The sequence below is a fragment of the Cricetulus griseus genome, chromosome 2 (genome assembly GCF_003668045.3).
Source record: "Cricetulus griseus strain 17A/GY chromosome 2, alternate assembly CriGri-PICRH-1.0, whole genome shotgun sequence".
Taxonomy (NCBI): Eukaryota; Metazoa; Chordata; class Mammalia; order Rodentia; family Cricetidae; genus Cricetulus; species Cricetulus griseus.
Genome location: NC_048595.1, coordinates 100741584 through 100766175, shown reverse-complemented (window position 1 = coordinate 100766175; position 24592 = coordinate 100741584). Strand labels below are relative to the sequence as shown.

The 24592-nt window shown below is 44.1% G+C and overlaps 1 pseudogene; it reads left to right on the top strand.

Moving 5' to 3' along the window:
• Positions 1-4375: 4375 nt before the first annotated feature.
• The window catches only part of LOC113834432, a 39719-nt pseudogene continuing 19502 nt past the window's right edge, over positions 4376-24592 (top strand).

Sequence of the window (24592 nt, the reverse complement as noted above, 5' to 3'; positions counted from 1 at the left end):
AGCAACAGGCCAGCATAATCCTTACACCATTCTTAAAGATTTTTGAGGAATGTATGGAAGTCCTAAACCAAAGGCAACAGTCTCCCACTAGAGAAAAAAAAATAAAAACACATTTCTACCTCCCACACCCTAGTTCTGAAGACTGAACTCCGGGCTTGCCTGTGCTGTTATGTTATCAATTTGACACATGCTTGGATAATCTGAGAAGAGGAAGCTTTAATTAAGAAGATACCTGTATTATATTGATCTGTTGGCATGTCTGAGGAACATTTTCTTGGTTAATGAGTGTGCTACTTCTGGGCAGGTGGTCTTGGGTTGAGTAAGAAAGCAGGCTGAAGATCCAGGCAGCGGAGCAAGCTGGTAAGCAGTGGCCCTCCGTGACCTCTGCTTCAGCTCCTGCCTCAGGTTCCTGCCTCCAGGTTCCTGCCCTGACTTCCCTCAATGATGGACTGTGATTGGATATGTAATTGGGCTCCCCCTTCCCTTTCCAGGTTGCTTTGGTCATGGTCTTTATCATAGCGATACAAAGCAAACTAGGACACGGCCTTAAGCACACCAGGCAAGTGCTCCACCACTGAGCTACATTTGTAGCCCTTGGCTTGTCAGCTGGCCTTGAACTTGCTGTCTAGCTCAGGCTGCATTTAAACTTTTTGTCTTCTGAGTGATGAGATTAAGGGCATGTGTCACTATGCCCCGATTTAACTCAGTCTTCAATGCTTTATAATATATGCCCGCCTGTTTCCATAATAAAATACCATGACAAAAAGCCATTTATGGAAGAAAGAGGTTATTTTGGCTTTCAGTTCCAAAGGGGGAGGGGAGGGGGGGAGGGGGAGTCCACAATGGTAGGGAAAGCATGGCGTGGTGGCTTGAGCAGGAAGCTGGGTGATCACATTTCATATGCACACAGGAAGCAGAAAGGGAGAACAGGAAGTGGGGCAAGGCCATGCATCCTCAAAGCCCACCAAAGTACATCCCAGCGATGTACTTCCTCCAGTAAAGCTTCACCTCCTAAAGATTCCATTACTTTCCCAAACAGGGCCGTCAGCTGGGTACCGAGTCTTCAAATACTTGAGACTATGGGGGACTATGGGGGACGTTTCTTATTTAAATACTGTCTTAGTCAGGGCTTCTATTGCTGTGAGAAAACACTAAGACTAAAACGCAAGTTGAGGAGGAAAGGGTTTATCTGGCTGACACTTCCAGATCCTAGTCCATCATTGGAGGAAGTCAGAACAGGAACTCAAGCAGGGCTGGAACCTGGAGGCAGGAGCTGATGCAGAGGCCATTGAGGAGAGCTACTTATTGCTTGCTTCCCTTGGCTTGCTCAATCCACCTTCTTATAGGACCATCTGCCCAGGGATGGCACCACCCACAGTGGATTAGGCCCTCCCCCACTGATCACTAATTGAGAAGATGCCTTACAGCTAGATCTCATGGAATCATTTCTACAACTGAGGCTTGTTCCTCTCTGATGACTCTAGCTTGTGTCAAGTTGACACACAAAACCAGCCAGTTAAAAAACACCACACGTCTTTTTTGTTTGTTTGTTTCTTGGATCATAATGTTTAATATTTATTTTTTTTCTTTTTTTATTTGAATTAGAAACAAGAGGGGACAATCCCAGGTCCCCTCTCCCTCCCCTCCTCCCTTCCCCCCCAACTAAAACCCTACCTATCACATACCCTTTCTTCTATTCTTCCCCTGACTCAACCTTTCTGCTCCCTCATGACCTCTGCATCCTTCCTCTTCTTCCCTTCTCATTCTCGTAGCTCCCTCCCCCCTCTTCCTGTGCTCTCAATTTGCTCAGGGGATGGTGACCCTTTCCCCTTCTCCAGGGGACCATGTATGTCTCTCTTAGGGTCTTCCTTGTTTACTAGCTTCTGTGGCAGTGAAAAACACCACACATCTTTGCACAAAATATTATTATGTGGTAGTCTTTCTGATTTAGTGGATAATTTTAACAGAGAGATAGGATCAAATAGAAATTCTGGAAACAGAAAACATGCTAACAGATGTTGCTTTTGTCAGGTTTATCAGTAGTCTTGACACTGGAGAAAAAATATCAGTGAGCCTAATTCAACAGAAGTTATCCAAGGTGAAATACAAGTGAAAACAAGCCAAATCAAACCAACCAATAAAACTAAAACCAAGCATCCAAGAGTTGTGACACATATCAAAAAGTCTATTATATCTGTAAGACATTCTAGAAACAGACAGACAGGCACACACACACACACACACACACACACACACACACACACACATACGGTGGGGGGACCAAAAGAAGTATTAGAAGAAATAGTCAACAATTCTTTCAAAATAATGAGAAATAATTAAACAATCAAGAAGTGCCACAAAGTTTTATGTCTCGAGGAAGCGGAGCTTCCTTTTGGGCAGTCCATAAACCGAACGTGCTTGCATAAACTACCTTGGTCACGTAGAGGTCAGATCTGTCCTCGTGACAAGACCATCAGAAGTTAGCGTCACTAAGAAGTCAGTCCTGGAACCAATCAGAAGTTAGCTGGTGGCGCTATGCTTTACGACCCTGGGTGTGCTTTACGGACAAGCGCACGACAATGATGTAAGAGCATAGCAACCACCCTGGGAGGGCCTATGGCCATAACAACCAGTTGACCAATCAACACAGGGCAAGCCCTCCAAGCCTGGAGGCACACCAATCCTGAGCCTGTGCGTACCCCTAGACACTCCCCTTACGCTGCCCTATAAGATCTTTTGGGAGACCCAAGGAGCCGTCTTTTCTAGCCGTCTGCCATGGCGGGTGGGTGAAAGACCCGAGCTAACATGGGGTTAGTTCGTTAAATTACAATAAAGCCTCGTGCAGTTTGCAGCAAGCTCTCGAATCCGCCTGGTGATTGGGGTGACCGCGAACCTGGCCTGAGACCCCGGATACTTGAGTTTTCGGGGGTCTAACAATACTACTAAACAGCATCATTATTTAATAACCCAAATCTTCCAATGCTTTACATGATGAAAATGAAAGATGAGCTTATAGTGTGATATTTCTACTTCACACATGTTTTTCTGTGTTGGAGAGAAGTTTGAAAATATGTGGGAAATCCTGCACTGGCGTAACACTGCTTTTGAAAATCAACTGTCAAATGAATAAATGAAAAAAGGTTGAGAGCTACTGCTCTACAGAAAAGATTTAGGAGCCGGAGGAATTGCTCAGCAGTGAAGAGCACTGGCTGCTCTTCTGGAAGAGATGCAGGTTCGATTCCCAGCACCCACAAGGTAACCCACAGACATCTGTAACTCCAGTTCTTGATAGCCAAGACCCTTTTCTTGCTTCCCCAGAAAGCAGACAGTGCACAAACATACATTCAGGAAAAACACCCAGACACATTTAAAAAAAAAAAAAAAGAACAGATTTGGTGGCTGGATGAGACAGCTCAGCCATTAAGGCAGTTACCACCTGACAAACTTGGGTTGTCAGGACCCGTGTGTTAGGACTCTTGAAAGTTCTCTCTCTTTCTCTCTCTCTCTCTCTCTCTCTCTCTCTCTCTTCTCTCTCTCTCTCTCCTCTCTCACACACACACACACACACACACACACACAATTAATAAAGGGAAAAAAAAAGAACAGATCTTGCCAAGATTAGGTAATCTTTGGCCCAGGAACGCTCCCATTAGGTGGAGGAGAGATATCTGTCATGACTTTGGAAGGTTTGTTTGTATCCAGATCCATGAAAGACTCATTAATCACTTACTACACTAGCCAGACAGGTGTTCAACAGGAATCCTGGGGTCAGTTACAACTTGACAGGAATACATTAACGCTGAGAGAAGAGATAGAGTTGCCTCCTAATCATCAGCCATGGGCAGAAGCTGGCATCATTGCTGCCATGGGTGCTAACAGGGGACCAGCGGTGTACTGGACACATACAGATGGAGGAGGTAGAGAAGGAGTTGAAATGGGCTGAATATGGGTTCCTGGAGGGGGAATTGTTGATTCTGGTCATGCCTCCCCTTTCTGCTCCCCCCATATTTGGTTTCTTGCACTGAAAGCTTCATTGGCTAAAACTGAACCACACTAAGAGCAGCAGAGGGGACAACTCTGACTTCTTGTCATCTGTCACCTTCACTGCATGGGTAACTAGTTCACTGGAGTGTGCAAAGTGCTACAAGTCTCTTGGAAGAAAAAAAACAAAAAAGATTTCATAGCTTTTGGGGGAAATGATATTTATAGTAAGATGTAGTAAAGTGTCATGGCTTATTTATTGTCAACTTAACACAAGCTGAAGTCATTTGGGAAGAGCTCCCAATTGGGAAAATGCCTCCACAAGATTTTCAGGTAGGCAAGTACATAGAGCTTATTCTTAATTAGTGATTAATGATGGTGGGCCCAAGCCATTATGGGTGGTGCCACCCTGGGCAAGGTAATGGTCCTGGGGTGTATAAAAAACAGGCTGAGCAGCCTGGGGGACCAAGCCAGAAAGCAGTATTCCTCCATGGCCTCTGCATCATTTCCTGCCTCCAGGATCCTGCCTTGAGTTCTTGCCCCAGCTTCCTTGGTTGATAGACTACAAGTTACAAGATGAAAATAACCCTGTCTTTCCCCAAGTTTCTCTTGGTCATGGTGTTTCACCACAGCAACAGAGACCCTGTCGAAGACACTAGGTAAAAATGATAATTAGAATAAGGTTATGGGGGGGGGCAACTTGTGAAATTAATCAAGTACCACAAGTCTAACCACGTAAAAATGTGACCTTGAGAAAAAAGAACAGAAAGAAACGCATCATAGTGAACCGCAGTTGCTGGTGTGTGTTTTGACTCATTTTGGGTGGAGCTCTCCGATGGTTTGAATAATTCCACCAAAATGCTTGTTGAAATATAGTTTCTATCATGAGATTTGGTCCTATTAAGAGTTGGGACCACAAAATTAGGATGCAAAAGAAGGAAGAGGAGAAGGGGGAGGGAGGGAGGGACGAGAAGGAAAGGGAAGCACACGAGGTATTAAAAGGTGACCCTTTGGAACTGGACAGCCAATCAGTGTGACATTTCCTGGGGAAAAAAAACACCTCTCTCACTCCAGGCTTTCCTTAGTTGCCTATTTTACTTTGTGTATGGTTGAGGTCCTGTGGACCTTCCCATCCACTTTGGCATATCCATTGGTGTGCAGGTTATGTTTAGGAATATATATGCATATACATATATATGCCTGCAATAACGATGAAAAGAGACGTCATGAATTTGAAGAAGAGCAAGGAGGGCTTATATAGGAGGGCTTGGAGGGAGGACAGGGAAAGCAGAAATGTTGTAATTGTGTGTGTGTGCGTGTGTGTGTGTGTGTGTGCGTGTGTGTGTGTTGTAATTAATCTCAAAATAATAAACGACATGGTTGGGTTATGAGGGCTCCATCTTTGTGAATGCATTAACCCCTGTATGGATTAATATGTCAGAGAATTAGTAAGTTGTTCCTTGAGTGTTTTGTTATAAAGTCAAGCTCTTTGTGCTTAGCTTGCTCTGTGTCATTGTAGCCTCCTCAGATGCCAGCAGATGTCACTGCCAGGCTCCAGAACTTTGAGGAAATAGATGTTTTCTTTGTAAAGTTTTCTTCATTTGTTATGCCACCTGTGGCATTCTATTATAGCAATAGAACATGGACTATCCCATGGTTTTAGGAAGGACACAACAAATCATAACACTTCTAGAATATAACATAGAATGTCTTTGTTAGGGTTTTTAAAAAATAGCGGTGCGGATCTAATCAAGGGATTGTGCATACCAGGCAGACATTCTTCCACTGAGTCACATTCCCAACACTTTCATCAGGAAATTCTTGAGGGTAAGCAAAATGCCTTTACGAATCATAATAAGCACTAATCATAAAGGAAAATGGATTCATTGCACTGCATTTGTAAAATCAATGTTGTTTTGTAATTCTGGTTTAGTTCTGCTGCATGTAAATGCATGGGATTGCCTCTCTATGGAAAAATTGCTGGCTCTTATAGTACACATATTGTCAAATTTCTAGATATGAGGGCTTTTCTTTCTTTCTTTTTTTCTTTCTTTCTTTCTTTGTGGATATCTTTTTTTTTTTTTTTTTTTTTTTTTTTTAAAGAGTGGTGTGGTGGCTTGAATAAGAATGACCCCCACAAGCTCATAGTTTGAATGCTTAGTCATCAAGGAGTGGTGCTACTTGAGAAGGATTAAGAGGTGTGGCCTTGTTGAGGAAGTGTGTCAGTGGGGGTGTGCTTTGAGGCTTCAAAAGCCCAACTCAGGCCCAGTGTCTCTCTCTTCTTGCTGCCTACAGATCCAGGTGTAGAACTCTCAGTTACTTCTCCAGCTCCATGTCTGCCTGTGTGCCACCATGCTCCCAGCCATAATAATGAACTAAACCTCTGAAAGTGTAAGCCAGCCCCACTTTATTTTATAAGAGTTGCTGTGGTCATGGTGTCTCCTCACAGCAATAGAACTCTGACTAAGACAGATGGGAGAAGATTTATTACTTGTAGCATGGAAGGAAAAGCACTAGAGTAATTTCCAGAGCAGTGGCCTCCACAAAGGAAGCATGAGGATTTTATTGGACTGGGGGGGTGGGGGATTAGGGGGTGGGGGCATGGGGGAGTCACACAAGAAAGCACATTGGGAATGGGCATGTTCCTGAGTATGCTCAGTTAAGGGAATGCTACAGTTTTAAGGTTTGGTATCTACATTAGGGTTTCTACTGCTGAGATAAAAACCCAACCAAAGCAACCTTTTTTCTCTTACACTTCCAGGTAATAGTCCATCACTGATAGAAATCAGACTAATAACAAAACTGGGCAGGAAATTGAGAGCACGGGAAGAGGGGGGAGGGAGCTACCAGAATGAGAAGGGAAGAAGAGGAAGGATGCAGAGGTCATGAGGGAGCAGAAAGGTTGAGTCAGGGGAAGAATAGAAGAAAGGGTATGTGATAGGTAGGGTTTTAGTTGGGGGGATGGTAGGGGAGGACGGGAGGGAGAAGGGAACTGGGATCGTCATGTAAAACAATCTTGTTTCTAATTCAAATAAAAAAATGAAAAAAAAAAACTGGTCAGGAACTTGGAGGCAGGAGCTGATGCAGAGGCCATGAAAGGTGCTGCTTACTGGCTTGCTCTCCATTGCTTGCTCAGCCTGCTTTCTTATACCACCCAGGACTAACAGCCCAGGAGTAGTACCACCTACAGTGGGTGCCTCCCCCATTAGTAACAAATTAAGAAAATGCCCCACAGTGTTGCCCATAGGGCAATCGGTGGAGACATTTTCTCAGTAGTGTTGTGTCAGGTTGATAAAAACAAAACAAACTGAAACCTGACCAGGTCAGTTCACGAAAAAGAGTGGCTGACACATTTTGGCCATGTTTAGCTCAAGGTTCTGGAGCACAAGCATAAGAGGTTAAACCAGCCAACATGAAAATTTTGGGGCACACTCCACTAGGGTCCTAGGTGTGGCTGACAGGAATGCCTGTGGGTAGGCTCAGTTCTGCAACACATTTGAGCCCTTTTCACTCCTGCACCCTATTTCTCTGGTGTGATGACTCCAGGAAGTCATATATTACAGATCTATTACAGGATGGAAATGCTTACAATCTCTCAAACCTTAAAATTCTGGCAGAGATCTCTTTTAGTCTTTCAGGACATCTCTGAAGTGTGTGTGTGTGTGTGTGTGTGTGTGTATTTGTGCCTAAAGGTGCATGTGTGTGCAAGTACACATGTAACATGGGAAATTACCAATATGGAGCCAGGTAAAAATACAAGGGAATTTAATAGGGAAAAGCCTTACTTATGGAGCGACCTAGCCAGCCGGCGGGGCAGCAGTAAGTACAGCAAGCCAATGATGAAATCGAACAAAGGGGTCCACCTCATGAGTGTCCCTCACTCTTAACCTCCCCTACGTCACCCTGAGCATGCCCTTGCAGGCATGGTCAGGCACACCTGTAGCCAGCCCCTAAGCAGGCATGGCTACAGCATTCCATATACACATGGGTGTGTGTGTGTGCATACAGGAGCATGTGTGTGCAAGTACACATGGGGGGTGTGTCTACAGGAGCATGTGTGTGCAAGTCCACATGTGTGTGTGTGTCTACAGGTGCATGCATGTGCAAGTACACATGGGGTGTGTGTCTACAGGAGCATGTGTGTGCAAGTACACAAGGGTGTGTGTGTGTGTGTGTCTACAGGAGCATGTGTGTGTATATGGAGGCCAGAGGACAACTTTGTCATTTTAAAGATGCTGTCCACCTTGTTTTTTGAGACAGTCTCTCTCATTGGTCTTGAGCTAACCAATGAGGCTGGCTGGTTAGTGAGCCCAGATGTCTGCCTATCTTTTCCTCTCTAGCACTGAGATTTCAAGTATTTGTCATCACACCTGCTTTTTACGATGTGGGTTCTGGGGCTCAAACTCAGGTCCTGACACTTGCAAGGCAAGTACATTATGGACTGCACTATCATCTCAGCTCTCCTCTGCAGTTTTTATGTCCAGACAGCTGTGGCAAGACTCCCCTTTAACACAGGGACTCCTTTTAATCTCCTGTGCCTGTAGAATTAGTCTAGGTAAAGGTTATTTCAACCCCTGCCAGACCCTGGGCCAGCATTCAATCTCAGACCTTAGGCTGACCCCCCTGTGCTTTCTAATCCATCAAGTTCTTCTTTACTTTGACCAACTCAGGGTCTGGTCCCGTCCATTGATTCTGTGAACAAAAGATTTGGAGTAACTTCCGAGTTCACCCAGAAGCACAGTAGCAGTGTTGGATGGTATCTGTGCAGGGGTCGAGCCTAGAAGACGGCCTTTCCTCACAATTCTCTGTGTCAAGTTGACGTAGGACTATCCAGCACAGACAGGTAACAAAGCAAAGGACCCCAACTGCGTTTCTTGGAAGAAAGCCTCTGTCCTGGATAGTTTTATGTCAACTTAATGAAAGCTAGAGTCATCAGAGAGAAGCAAGCCTCAAGTGGGAAAAGGCTTCCATAAGATGTAGCTGTACTCTTGGCCTGGACACATGGGGAAGGGCCTAGGCCTGGCCCAGGATGATGTGGTAGACTTTGGGGAGCCCTTTTGAGGGCCTTACCCTGCCTGGGGAGTGGAGGGGGGATGGCTAGGGGCAGGTGGGATGTTGGGGGGGAGGGAGGGAGAGGGGGAAGGGATTGACATGTGAAGCAAGCTTGTTCCTAATTTGAACTAATAAAAGAATAAAATAAAATAAAATAAAAAGATGTAGCTGTAGGCGAGCCTGTGGGGCATTTTCTTAATTAGTGATTGGTGGGGGAGGGCTTAGCCCATTGTGGGTGGTGTCTTCCCTGGGCTGGTGGTCCTGGGTTCTGTAAGAAAGCAGACTGAGCAAGCCATGATGAACAAGTCAGTAAGCAGCTCCCCTCCATGGCCTCCGCATCAGCTCCTGCCTCTAGATTCCTGCCCTGTTGGAGTTTCTGTCCTGGCTTCCTTCAATGATGGAATGTGTAAGCCAAATAAACCCTTTCCTCCCTAACTTGCTTTTGGCCAGCAATAGTAACCCTAACTAGGACATCTTCTAAACAGATTCAAAGGTTCTCAACCACATAAGAAATCACAAATAGCTGCAGCCGTCGTGAGTCACTACACAGACCTCCTGAAAGGTGAATCGGTGATGAGCAACCTCCTCCAGCTCTGCTCCTCGCTCAGGGCTGAGGAGTTGGAACCCTGTGCTAGCAAAATGCGTGTTTTCAGAGTGCCCTCCAGCATAGGTCTCTTTGCTGACTTGGGGGCTTGTTGGCAGAAGGTGTCTGCAGGGAGAGCACAGTGGGATCAGAGATCCTGAACAAAGGCGCCATGGAGCAGTGGACACACTAGGACATTTTTTAGTCACGAGTGTATAGATCATCACGTCTGTCTTAGCTCGTGTCTGAACAGGAAACAAGGGAGATGAAGCCTATGAGACGCCTCTGTGGTCCCTGGGTGTCCACAGTGCAGTAAGGGAACCTTACCCATTCATTTCTAGGAAACGTACTGAAGTCAGACTCTGTTTACATTATTAGGGGGAAGCGCCATAGTGATTGCCCTCAGATTTCTCAGGGAAGCTGTTCACTGCTCTCAGTTCATAGGTGCTATGGGTCACATAGCCTTGTGGAGAAAACTGAGCAGACGTACCTCTGCCAGTCCCTCACAGAAACATTTTCAGGAGCTTTGCTGTGTCTTTTGCTCATAAAATAGTAAAAGTCACCTAAGATGCACCAAGGTTCTGAGAACAGGAATGCATTTTTTTTTTAAATACCTGGGCATCTTTGTTGCTGTCCAAAGGCCAGAGTTTCTAGTAAGTTCGACCGGAAAGCTCCACGTTGTGTTAGACAGGAGACTGCCTGAGCTTCAGGCAGATTAGTACTGTATGTACCAATGCAGGGCTATCACCAGACAGAAGCCAGGGGGCGCTAGAGGCGTCACCCACACACCATACACACCCTACAGGTAGGGACAGGCCCTGCATTGGCTGGAATCTTTGAGGTCAGTTGGTCCTGTGAATCGCAAGGCTGGCGCCTGGCTTTTCAGCTTCACCAATGGCTTGTTAAAAATAAGGTTGTCCGTATTTATTTGCAGGGCCCAGTGAAAATGAGTGTCAGGCCCTGTGCTGGCTAATTTTGTGTTAACTTGACATGGGCTAGAGCCATTTGAGAGATGGGAAGCTCAGCTGAGAAAAATGCCTCTGTAAGATTGGGCTGTAGGCAAGCCTGTAGGGCATTTTCTTAATTAGTGATTGATGTGGGAGGGTCCAGACCATAGTGGGTGGTGCTGACTGGGGCTGGTGGGTCCTGGGATCTACAAGAAAGCAGACTGAGCAGGCCATGAGGAGCAAGCCATGGCTCCCCTCCATGGATTCTGTGTCAATTCCTGCCTCCAGGTTCTGGCCTTGAGTTCCTGCCCTGCCCTCCTCCAGACTATGACGTGGAAGTATAAACCATATAAAACCTTTTCTCCCCAACTTGTTTTCAGTCATGGTGTTTTTGTCACAGCAATCCAAACCCTAAATAAGACAGGGCCACTGTTTTAAAAGTAGGGAATATTAGAGATAATAATTAGAAAATTTTACTCTTCTTTTTCCGCCCCCTGAGATGGGGGTTTCTGTGTAACAGCCCTGGCTGTCCTACAACTAGCTTTGTAGACCAGGCTGGCCTTGAACTCACAGAGATCCACCTGCCTCTGCCTCCATAGTGCTGAGATTAAAGGCGTGTGCCACCACCACCCTGCTGAACTTTACCCTTCTTATCTCTTTCATGTTCAAAAATCTCAAGATTAAGCAATATGCATGGATTGCAACTGTTCATGTTTAGCCTGTGTGCTTTTAGTTTTAAGCACAAATATCAGAGAATGTAAATTTTATGTATTCACTGACAATCCATAATTTGAGTATCAGTGATCATGCTGATACAGATAGTTGTACTTTATTCTTACCAGAACCATGAAATTCTCATAGCAATACATCATTATTTTTATTCTCCGTGTTGATTTGTGTGCATCTCCACTGCCCTGTGGAAGTCAGTGCCTCATGGGCAATGCAATGCTACATGTCAATGACAGAAAAACATGGCATGGGAAGGAGGCAAGAGAAGGGAGCAAGACTCATATTCCAGAGGAGTCACTGCAAATGGGAAAGAAATAGGCATATATAGGAGTAAATTTTCTATACCAGAATTAAGTTAGGCCAGACCTGATGGTGTTTCTGATAAGAAATACATTGTAAGAGCAGCCACTAAGAAAATAACTGTAAACAGAGAAAAAACAAGAAAGAAATTGAAATCATGCTAGGATTATTCACTAAATGAAAAACAAGGCATTAAAGAGGAACACCAAGAAAAAGCAAACTGTGAAATTTAATTTAACCATAAAGACAGCATTGGGAGAAAATGGGCTAAACAGTGCAACCAAAAGGCAGATTGTTACATCAGATCACAACGAGGGCAGTTAAGAACATTTACTGCTCTTGCAGAGGACCCAGTTTTGACTCCCAGCACCACAGCTCACAATGGCCTGTAATTCCACTTTCTGGAGACCTGATATCCTCTTCTGTCCTCCAAGGGTACCAGGCATGCACATGGTATACATGCAGGGAGGTCAGCATACACATGAAATAAACATAAATCTTAAAATGAGGTAGTGGACGAAGTGCTCACTGTGCAAGCTGAGGGCCAGCACAGACACTAAAAACAAAGCCAGTTTTGTGTTCATATATACCTGCAAGCCCAGGGCTTTGTGGGCGTGCTGTCTTGTTTTTGCCAACTTGACATAAACTGGAGTCAATTGAGAAGACAGAACTTCAACTGAGGAATTACTTTCATTAGATTAGCCTATTGTCTGTCTGTAGGGCATTTTCTTGATTAAAGATCAATGGGGAGGTTCCAGCACCCCTTAGGTAGATATTCCTCAGTTACATAAAAAGGCAAGCTGAGTGAGCCACAGGGCAGGCCAGGAAGTAGCATCCTCCATGGACTCTGCTGCAGTTCTTGCTTCCAGATCCCTTGAACTCCTACCCTAGCTTCCCTTGGAGAGATGGACTGTTACCTGGAAGTTTAAGATGAACCCTTCTCTCCAGGTTGGTTTTTGTAAATGTTTTATTACAGCAACAGAGAGCAAAATAGGACAGCGTCTCAGGTCACCATCCTCTCTGTCTGAAGATTTCTATTACAATCTTCCCAACTCGTGTGTGTGTGTGTGTGTGTGTGTGTGTGTGTGTGTGTGTGTGTGTGAGTGTGTGTGTGAGTGTATATGTGTGTGGTGAGTGTATATGTGTGTGGTATGTGAGTGTGTATGTGAGTGCATATGTGTGTGTCTATGTGTGTATGTGAGTATGTGTGTATGTGTGTATGTGTGTATGTGTGTACATGAGTATGTGTGTATGTGAGTGTGTATGTGTGTGTATGTGAGTGTATATGTGAGTATGTGTGTATGTGTGTATGTGAGTATGTGAGTATGTGTGTATGTGAGTGAGTATGTGTGTGAGTGTGTATGTGTGTGGTATGTGAGTGTATATGTGAGTATGTATATGTGTGTATATATGTGTGTATATGTGTGTATGTGAGTGTGTATGTGTGTATGTGAGTGTGTATGTGTGTGTATGTGAATGTATATATGAGTATGTGTGTATGTGAGTATGTGTGTATGTGAGTATGTGTGTGAGTGTGTATGTGTGTGGTATGTGAGTGTATATGTGAGTATGTATATATGTGTGTATGTGTGTGCATGTGTGTGTGTGAGAGAGAGAGTGTGTGTGTGTGAGGGGCAGGTTCACATCCAAGTATATTCCTCAATACACTTATTTATCCAGATGGTCTTCCCTTATTTTTCGAGACAGTTTCAGTGAAGCTCATCAATCCTTCTAGGCTGGCTGGCTGATGGGTTCCAGGACCCTGCCTGTCTCCACCCCATCTCTCATCACTGGGATTGCAGATGTGGGATTTTATGCGGTTGCTAAGGATATGAATTCAGGTCCTCATGTGTGCATGGCAATGACTTAACAATTTTCTTAGGGTTTCTATTGCTCTGAAGAGACACCATGACCTCGATAACTCTTATAAAGGAAACTTACAGTTCAGAGGTTCAGTTCATTTCATCATGGTGTGACATGGTGGTACAAAGGCAGATATGGTGTTGGAGCAGGAGCTGAGAGTCCTGACATCTTGATCTGAAGGCAACAGGAAGTGAACTGAGCACTGGATGTGGCTTGAGCATATGAGACCTTAAAGCCTGCCTCCACAGTAACATACTTCCTTCAACAAGGCCACACCCACTCCAACAAGGCCACTCTTCCTAATAGTGCCACTCCCTTTAGGGGACATTTTCTTTCGAACTACCACACCAACTAAGCCGTTTCCCCAGCCCTGTATATTCCTGCCTTTAATGATAAAGTCCTTCATGTGTGGAGAGAGTTCACCTTTTATCATCTGTTCCTTTAACAGATATTCATCTTTCCCCTTCCCTTGAACTATACTGGAGGAATGGCTGGAGGGGAATATGGTTTGATATGGGAAATTGATTATGAAAGGGTCACCAAGGAAAAAATATAACTTAATTCACTATCAAAATACTAAAATTAGGCTGGGCAGTAGTGGCTCATACCTTTAAACCCAGCACTTAGGAGGCAGAGGCAGGTGGATTTCTGAGTTCAAGGCCATTCTGGTCTACATAGCCAGTTCCAGGACAGCCATGGATACACAGAGACACCCTATCTCAAACAAAACAAAACAAAACAAGTTCTATCATCTATCTATCTATGTACCTATCTATCTCTATTAAAATTATTAACTTAATTTCTGTCTCTGCTATAAGACATGGGCTCTAAGAATTCTGAGGTCTCTTCATCTGCTACTGTTTTATCACCAGCATCTAGCCCAGAGCCTATTATTCAGTCAATACTCATGGAAGACCAATGAACTAAAGAGACATGAAAACGAATGTACACTAAGCAGTTTGTTCCCTTGGCACTGGGATCCTTTGAAGGATTTTGAGCAGAGGACTGAAGTGACCAGGTATAGAGGTTATCAAATGTTTTCAAGCTGTCACAATCTCTATAAGTAGCAGTTTGTATTATTCCAAGTAACAACTGTTAACCACCACATGACATAGTACAGGGAGAATTCACTATCGTAAGTATTAAAATCTGTGAGTCTCCCGAGAGGAGTTGAGAAAGATTTATGAGGTACAAATTTCCCCTGGTGCCCTGGAATTATTACCCTTTTTCCACTTTCCTCCTTACCATTGGGCCTGTTAGTCAGCTGAACTAGCTAGGGTAGGGACTCTGTCATAGTTTCAGCTGAGATTTGGATACCCAGTCTGCTTTACTGTGAAATTTGCATTTCATACTAAATTTGTCTATAACATTATAAATTTCACACTCCTACATTTCTGTTATAACATCATAATCATAAAAATGACATTTTTGTCTTCTCTTTTGCAAGTGAAATGAGCATTTCCATATATAAATAGAGAAGAGGAATTGCTGGTCATCTCTTGAAATGGTTTGGGGGCTTGCTACAAGGCTGAGGTTTAAGTGCTCAGTGTCTGGAAGGTGCCATGTCTTGTGTGGGTTCCCGGCTGTCCTCATGACTTTGGTGCTCTCCCGGTTGGTCAGTCAGTTGGTGGGTCCATCAGTCTGTTGACATTTCTTTCTCTGGAACCAAAGGAGCTTGAGAGGAGACAGTTTGGGAGCCATCCTCTGAAACGTTCACCATGGATTACTCCTAACTACTCTACACGATTTCTGATGGAGGCAAGCTGTCTCACTAAACAGTATGTGAAGAGTCCTGCAGACCTAAGATATAAGATACAGAGATCTTGAGAGGGGACAGAGACAGGAAGAGGGGGAAGGAAAGGGAGAGAGGGGGAGAAAGAGAGGATCTCTGTAGTCAGTGCTAGCCTTGGAGCAGAAAGGATATGTGCAGAAAGGGGCATCATGAAGCAATGCAGTCCATCATTCATTTCTCTAAAGACTGGGGTTACTTCCTGACGTCATGCATGAAGATTTCTAGTAACCACATGACTATTACATGAACTCTTGCCACCAGGAAGCTGACTTTTGTAAGCAAGCCAAGAAACTAATGAACACGTCTCAGAGAGGGTCAAGGACATGGAGAACTAGCCAAAGCAAACTTGAACTTGATATTTTTCTCAATTTTATAACTCCAATGGTAGCCTTAAAAATGATTCATAAGTTTGGGTCAATGTCTGAAAAGTGAGGGCGAAGTTGGGAAACCTTGTCTGTAGTGTGATGTTTTTGCCCTTTTGTCTTTTTGAGGGGCCCGCTACCCAGTTCCCAAATTAAGCACACATGAAGGCTTATTTTTAGTTATGGACATCAGGCCTTAGCTTGGCTGGTTTCTAGCCAGCTTTTCTTAACTTAAATCAACCCATCTACCTTACTCCATGACTGACTAAGGGGCCAGCTACCCAGTCAGCCATGGAGTAAGAAGGAAAGTAAGATACACATAAGTAAGAAAGACAAAAGCCCAGAAGGCAATGTTTTATAATCTCCATCCCCAGAACTTTTAACATGCTCTAAAACAACGGCATCACCTTCCTCCTGTCCCCCACCAGGGACACCCACCGTGCTCACCCCCCACTCTCTTACTGTGACTGATTTTGACTCCTCTGAGTACCTCATATAAATGGACTCATACAACATTTGTCTTTTCCTGGCTGGCTTGTTTTACTTAATTTAGATCCATCTGTGCTGCAGCATGTCACAGAATTTCCTTCCTTTCTAAAGCTAAATATTTCATTTGATGTATCTACTGACCTGCACTGGCTAGTTGAGTTGTTTTTATGTTTTGTCTATTGTAGATTTTGCTGCCATGACTCTAGGTGTAATTTTTTTTACAAATATGGAGGGCATAGAAATGGAAAACATCTTCAAGAGAGTAAATAATTTTTCTTTCATTTTTATTAATAAATTTTATCCAATTCTCTCTCTCTCGCTCTCTCACTCTCTCTCACACACACACTGACCATGTCTCCCCATTTCCTCCCTCTCTCTAGCCCCTTCTCTACAAATACCCCTCCCATATTCATGTTTTATTAAACAGGCTCCAAAGCAGAGAAACCCTGTCTCGAAAAAAAATTATGTCCTGGGCTGGAGAGATGGCTCAGCAGTTAAGAGCACTGGCTGTTTTTCCAGAGGTCCCAAGTTCAATTCCCAGCAACCACATGGTGGCTCACAACCATCGGTAATGGGATCTGGTGCCCTCTTCTGGCCTGCAGAGATACGTGCAGGCAGAACACTGTACATAATAAACAAATAAGTAAATAATTAAAAAAAATGTCCTACAGAATTTACCCAAGGCTGTCTGTCTGTGTGACCATGGCTGTAGAACTATCCTTTAGATCAGTGGTTCTCAATTTGTGGGTCATGACCCCTTTGGGGGGTTTGTCATCTGACCCTTTCACAGGGGTCACCTAAGACCATTGGAAAACACAGATGTTTATATTATGATTCATAATAGCAAAATTACAGTTATGAACTAGCCATGAAAATAATTTTATGGTGGGGTATCACCACACATGAGGAACTGTATTAAAGGGTCACACGTTAGGAAGGTTGAGAACGGCTTCATTAGAGCCAATTATGCTTTAGAGAGGTAGGCAATCGAGACCCGGAAAGACAAATGTTGTATGTCTCCCTCACATGTGGATCCTGGCTCTGACTCTTTAGTTTCATGTGTTTAATTTGGAGTACCCCAAAGAGCTAGGAAACTAGAAATGAGTTAGGTTTGGGGGTGACAGTAGCATGTAAGTAAAGTGACAGGGGGGAGAGAGAATACCGGGCGCAGGAAGGGCTCATTCACGGGGAAGGATGAGGGACGGGGTGGGAGGGAGAAGGTTGACCAATACAAGCCATGCTCAAGTCCACTAGCTGGCAACCCAACTAAAACAAAGTTAAAGAGAATCTGAAGGAAGTTATCCTGCAAGCCTGGCTAATGCCAGTTCCAGAAGTAAAAGTCACCAGACCAAACAAAACAAAACAAAACAAAACAAAAACAAAAACCAGTGCCAGCTGTGTGATGCCTCCATAGCAGTGGTTGGTCAAGGAGAACACAAAGGCACCAAAATAATCCAGGCACTTGTCATTTCTCTTGTTTGCCTACCAGAATAAAATTCTGTGATTCTATGGCCGAAGAAACCACATCCTTGAATACAAGATATAGAAAAATTGGGCTGGGTAGATGATTAAGAGCACAGACTACTCTTCCAGAGGACCAGGGTTCAATTCCTAGCACCCACGTGGTAGCTCACAACCGTCTGTAACTCCAGTTCCAGGTGATCTGACACCCTACATAGATGCAGGCAAAGCACAAAAATAAATAAATAAATAAAAAAGATATATAAATACCAAGCTGAGGCTGAGCTGAAAGTTTCCCAATGGCTGGATAGCTTTCATAGTGCCAGACGATGCTATGCAAGCTGCTGGGGGAAACAAAGTCATTAGTGGCCGTATCCACTGTGAACTCTATGAACTATGATAATACTAACCTCCCAGGCAAGATTTGCCCGTTGCTGAGATAGTACGGCACAACTGTTATGGGGGTAACCAACGACTCCATACTTGGATATGAGGCCCCCTAAGGAGGGGGGTCCATGCTCAGAAATTAGTTTTTCTAGTCACTATCTCTACTATCTGTGTGGAACTCTTTCCCAAAATTAATTTCAGGAGTTTAATGACCCTTCTGCTCTCTTTCAGCTCCTTCATTCATTCTAGATGTTGAACCCCCACTTTTCATTTCTATTTCTTTGTTCCTTTCAGCTGTTGATTCCCCCCTTCCTTTCTATTTCCAGATGGCCAGAGAAGACTGAATCCGGGGACTCAGAGTTCTCTGAAGACGTAGAACCCACACTGAAGATTCCTCAGACTGACTGTGGCTGAGAGAATACTATGATTGACGAGAGAGGGGATGTTATAGATCAAGGAGTTTTAGATAGCAGACTTTCAAGCTACGTGATTTGGATGTGGGGGAAGGGTCCCAGTGTAGGTGGTGACACTGTGGACAGGGCATGGAGGGAACTGGTCTTGAGAGAAACTCTATAATCAGGCCACTCTGCCAGGGAGAGTAGAAAACTGTACTACAATGAATCTGAACACCAAAGTTCCTTAGCCCTCTCATCTCAACTAAGCAAATCATGACCCCCAGATTCATGTGAACACCCCACGGGAGCTGACCTGGGCATCAGTCTACTCGGGCACAATCTATAGGATGGTAGAAAGATGGCCCAAACCTAGAAAGGATGAGAATGTCCAGCTGCAAATGTAAGTACCCCCAGAAGCTCAAACATGGAAACCCATGTGGAAAAGTACAACCATCCTATACATGTGGGAACAGTAGCTTTCAGAGTGGATCTCATGCTCACGGAGGGCTGAGAAACTCATGGTGTGGGTGAGTGGGGCACATAAACACTGATCCCAGAATGCAATAGTTCAGTGAAGAAGACAAGACAGACAGAAGACAGTATGCTTACAGCTCCTTCTGGTCTAACCTGTTCCAACTCCAGAGACTCAAGCAGTTAGTTGTTCTCATCACAAGCATCTAGATTGGCAAGAAGAATAATGTTACAGTATAGTATTTTTATTTTATTTTATTTTTATCTCCACTTTTGTATTAATCCTTGATTGTTTTGTTTCAGTCCCGTTTTAACTCAGCTATGATTCCTTTGCACCCCTTTCTTTCCTTATTCTCATTTTGTGGTTTCCCTCTCATTCCTACTTTGCTTCCTCTTTCGCTCTTTCCAATCCCTCTTCTTTTTACTGCTTTTTTTGAGCGGAGGTGGGGTGGGGTGGGGCAATGTCTCACTGTGTATACCTGATTAGCCCAAGGCTAAGCTGTCCTTGAACTCACAGAAATTCACCTGCCTCTGTCTCCTCAGTATTGAAACTAAAGGCAATGAACCACATCTACTCTCTTTCTACTTCTTAATTATAGTTTTCCATAGCTTTAATAGTCTTTCAACTCCATGTATCCTGTCGTTATTTGTGAGGAGGAAGGTTATGGGAGGGCAGAAGGTTGAAGATGACACAAGGAGCTATAGACAGGTAAAACACCCTTTATTTTCTTGCGTGAAGGCTTCCACAGACCACAAGGCACATGCTGGAACACATGGGCTGCACACAGGAAGCCAAAGGCACATTTAGACCAGAATCAAGGTGTGTGGAGGTAGACACACAGGCCTACAGAAGGACACACAGACCTACAGATGGTCACACAACAGGCTGGTGAAGGCTCAGGCAAATGCCCTTAATCTCAATGCCATATTCGTATAAAACCAACATGAAAGTGGCATTCTGCCAAAAGTAGTTAAAACAAACAAATTGTATCAGTGTTTACTTTTGGGTTCCTGGATGTTCTAGTATCCACCATTTTGTGCTGATTCAGACCACTGGATGTCCAATGTCAGTCAACTTGGACCCTGCCAGATATCCATATCAGTGCAATGCTGTCTAAATATAAAGCAGCCCACATGGCCCTCTGTTACCAATAGTATCCTAGTTCCTTTGTTTCCTAACCTTATGGGGGATATAACTTAAGTACCAGTGCTTTTACTGCATTTTAGTACCAAGTTTGTTGTCAAATCTTTGTATTATTTCTGTCTGCTTCTCTTCCCCAGTGTCTTTCAGTATGAGGTGTTTTGTCCCCCCTTTTCTATTAGTTCATTTTATGTGAACCCCACTCAGATCCCATCCTCTTGTCTAAAAATCATCTAATAGGGTAATTTACAAAATAACTAAAGAGCTGAGTATAGTGGAGCATTATATAAATCCCAGCACTCAGGAGGCAGAGGCAGATGAATCTCTGTGAGTTTTCAGTCAGCCTGTCTACAGAGTGAGTTCTGGAAAACCAGGGATACACAGAGGGACTCTAAAAAATTTAAAGAAAAAAATTTAAATATATAAAAATAGTCATGCTCCACTAGGAGGAAGTAACCACGCTCCCTCCACCTTCTGCCCTTCCATATGGTATCTTTGGCTGGTAAAGGACTCTGCCTCTAATTCTGATGGCCTGAGTTTGATCTCTGGGACCCACGAGGCAGGGGGAGAGAATCCACTCCTACAGATTATCTCTGGCTTCCACCAGTACCCTGTGGGATGCATGCTCCTGCACACCCCTGCAAGTAAATAAAAGGTAAATTTGAAATTTTAAAGATGGAAAATTGCACTACTCCCCTCTTCCTTAAAATTATGGTGTTACCAAGGACACAGGGGATGGGCTTGAAGATGATCATGATGCTGGATTCCACCCTCAATGATCTTCAGGCCCGCTAATGTCCCGTTGGCCACCCAACAGCACTGTTCACAATAGCCAAGTTACAGACTCGTCTGAGGTGTCCGTCAACAGAGGAAAAGATAAAGAAGATGTATATACACAACAGAGCTTGATTCAGCCACGAAGGCAAATGAAACATCATCTGTAGGAAAACGCATGGGATTGGAGACCGTGTGAGCCAGACCCAGAAAGACAACTACTAACAGTTTGCTTTCATAAGTGGAACCTACACACACACGCACGCACGCACGCACGCACGCACGCACGCACGCGCGGCATGAAAGTAGAAGTGTGACTATTTTAGACTATCAGGAAGTAGTAGAGAAGGGAGATGGGCATGGGGAATGGATATGGTCAAAGCACTGAAACAAAAATGTCATCATGGCTCTGTACGATGAATATATGCTGATAAATAAGGGAGCTGCTACCTTTAGTTCCCTCGATAGCTACTTATAACAACCTCTATGTCTAACCTAATAGCTTCCCAACCTCTCGGTAGAATTCTTGTAGCGTATTGACACATCTTTAGCTTCTACTACCCTATAAGCTAAGAATGTGACAATAAAAGCTGAGAAGAAGGCAAAGTGTTTGGCATGTAAGTGTGAGGACCTGGGTTTGATCCCCAGCGGCTATGTAAGAAAGCCGAGCGTCTTAGTGTTTTTATTGCTGTGAAGAGACACCATAACCACACCAAGTCTTCTAAAGGAAAGCATTTAATTGGAGCAGGCTTACAGTTCAGAGGTTTCCTCCATTGCCATCATTTAGGGAAGCATAGCAGCATGCAGGCAGGCATGGTGCTGGAGAAGGATCTGATAGCTCTACATCTGGATGGGTAGGCAATAGGGAGAGACGGTGAGCCACTAGGCTCGGTTTGAGCCTTTGAAACCCCAAAACCCACCCCCCCCCAGTTGGTCTTCCACCAACAAGGCCACATCTACTCCTCCTAATAGTACCATTCCCTGTGAGCCTATGGAGGCCATTTTCATTAAGAGCACTGCACCAGGTGTGGTGCTAGGAGGTGGAGACAGGAAGATTTCTGGGGGTCATTTAACAGCCAGCCTAGCTGGGCCAGCAAGCTCCAAGTTTAGTAGGAGAACTTGTCTCAAAAAAAAATAAGGTGGAGAGTGACTGAGGAGTGACTAACACTGACCTCTGGTACCATATGTGCATACATGTTTTCAACACACACACACACACACACACACACACACACACACACACACACACACACACACACACACACAGAGTGAGGCAGAGACGCATAGGAAACAGTTCAGTAAACTGAGACTGCACTTGGTTTGGGCGATACACAGACCTGCCTTCTAATAACATGTTCAGCAGCCTGGGAACCACACCTGTCTGTACTGTACACACACGAGCACCTAGCAACATGCTAGCAACCAAGACTCTCCCCACCTGTATCAATTTGCATGCACGAACTTCTCTCCAAACAATGGAATAATTTCTCCTCCCTCAAACAGCCATTAAACATAGTTTCTATTCAAAGTGCTCCAATTATACTGGGTACAAGGGCAGGAGCACTAGGAGCAGCTGAACTAGTTTAGGTTCATGTACAACAGGGAAAACTGTGTTCTCTGAGAGAATAGGGGAGTATCTCCTATTTACCATCTTATGTCTATGCGTGTTTGGGTGTGAATATGATTAAAATCAGACCCATTGTGGGAAGAGACACAAGATAACACAAGAATATGATAATATACCAGGGCTGGAGAGATGGCTCAGCAGTTACGAGCACTTTCTGTTCTTTCAGAGGATCCGGGTTCAGTTCCCAGCCTCCATGGGCACCAGGCTCACATGGTGAGTGCACAGACATGCAGACAAAGCACTCAAACTCATAAGATAAAATACATTTATAAAGGAATAAACATCTAAATCCTACAGAAGAAATCTCCACTATCTGAAGACTCCACCTTCAATTTTTCTTTGTTCTTTTAATATAAAAGTTCATATTGTTGTATATAGTGGAGTAGTCCTCTAATCCCAGCATTAGGGAGGTGGAGGGCAGGTGGATCTCTATGAGTTTAAGGCCAGCCTTGTCTTCATAGCAATTTCCAGGTGAGCCAGGGTTACACCTGTCTCAAAATATAAAGGTGCTCATATAACTTCCTCCATGGTGGAACATGCCATCCAGTGTAACTTGCATCTGTGCTCCCAGGTCAAGGTCACTCATTTCATTATGAGGATGCATAACTTGACATCAGGTTCCATGACAGGCTGCAGACTAACAATTCTGGGACTAGGCATCACCCTTACAACAACCAGGAAAAATCACAAACTGTACCCTGTGGGGGACCAATCAGAATTGAGACAAACAAGTACTAAATATTCCAGAATGTTAAGGATAGCTTACATATTTTGTATATAAGTTGTCAATTTCCTTGCAGCAATGCCAGTACCAATCCCTATCTGACAAGCTTCTGTTGCCCAACTCCTGTCCAATCAGGAGTTCAACCCCCATCTTAATCTAGAATTTCCCTACTCCTCCATCCTTTACTCCTTAAAAACCCTGCTATAATTAAGCTCAGGGCTCTCCCCGATCCAACCACTGAGTCATATTGAGACAGGGTGTCTTTCTATAGCCCCGGCTGTCCTAGAACTTGTGTAGACCAGGCTGGTTTCAAACTCTTCCTGACTCTGGAATTAATGGTGTGTGTCACCATGTTTGTTGGCCATATTGACAGTAATAGGACAAAAGAGGTCTGCGTGAGCCTTGAATCTTGCAAACCAACCTACAGACAGAAATTGAGTACAAGCCGGGAGAGGTGTGCAGGTGTTTTATATCCAGTCCCCGCCCACAGAGGACAGGATTTTTCCTTCCTCTGAGCTCTGAGAAGCTCAGTAACTTCAGTAAAATAGTTTATGAATCATAAGGAAAAATTTCTGCAATGTCCTAGTTTAACTGTAAAGGGGAAGCAGACGGAAGAGAGGAGGACGATCAGTCACAGACTACTTTACAAGCTTGAATGTATGTTAAAATCCAAACTCAAATGCTATCATCCCCCGGTAGGTATTTTGCTTGTGGTCCAGACTACCCAGGGCCAACCATCACCTCTTCCTAAGGACTTTCTTCCCATTCTAAAACTTCCCTGCTACACATAACCCTACCCTTCTTACAAATATAGCCTTTGAAGGCTCACGGTATACATCTTTTTGTTTGTTTGTTTGTTTATTTGTTTGTTTGTTTTGAGACAGGGTTTCTCTGTGGCTTTGGAGGCTATCCTGGAACTAGCTCTTGTAGACCAGGCTAGTCTCGAACTCACAGAGATCCACCTGCCTCTGCCTCCTGAGTGCTGGGATTAAAGGCATGTGCCACCAACGCCCGACACACCTTCTTTTGTTAAGGCATTCTATAGCAAGTTTAAGTGCTTAGGAAGTACTGGAATGATTCACACATTATTAGGATAATGAAGAAAATTTTCAGTCAAATAATGATGCTGATTCATTGTTGAAGCTGCATTGCTATTGGCCAGGAGTTGGACCTCAGCAAGAAGTAATTCCCTGTGGGAAGTGTCTAGGAACACAGAGATCCTCAAAATAGAAACTTTACAGAGACTCAAGAAATCATACCAGCTTGAATGGATTACTTGGATGTTATATTAGTGACTTTCGTGTTGCTTCGATAAAATATCTTGTCAAAAAGGAACTTGGGAAGCCCAACAGTGGTGGTGCACACCTTTAATCAAGGTATAATGGCACTTGCTTTCAAAACTAGAACTCAGGAAGCAGAGGCAGGTGGATGTCTGAGTTTGAGGCCAGCCTGGTCTACATACTGAGTTCTAGGTAATCCAGGGCTAAACAGAAATTCTGTCTCAAAAAAAAAAA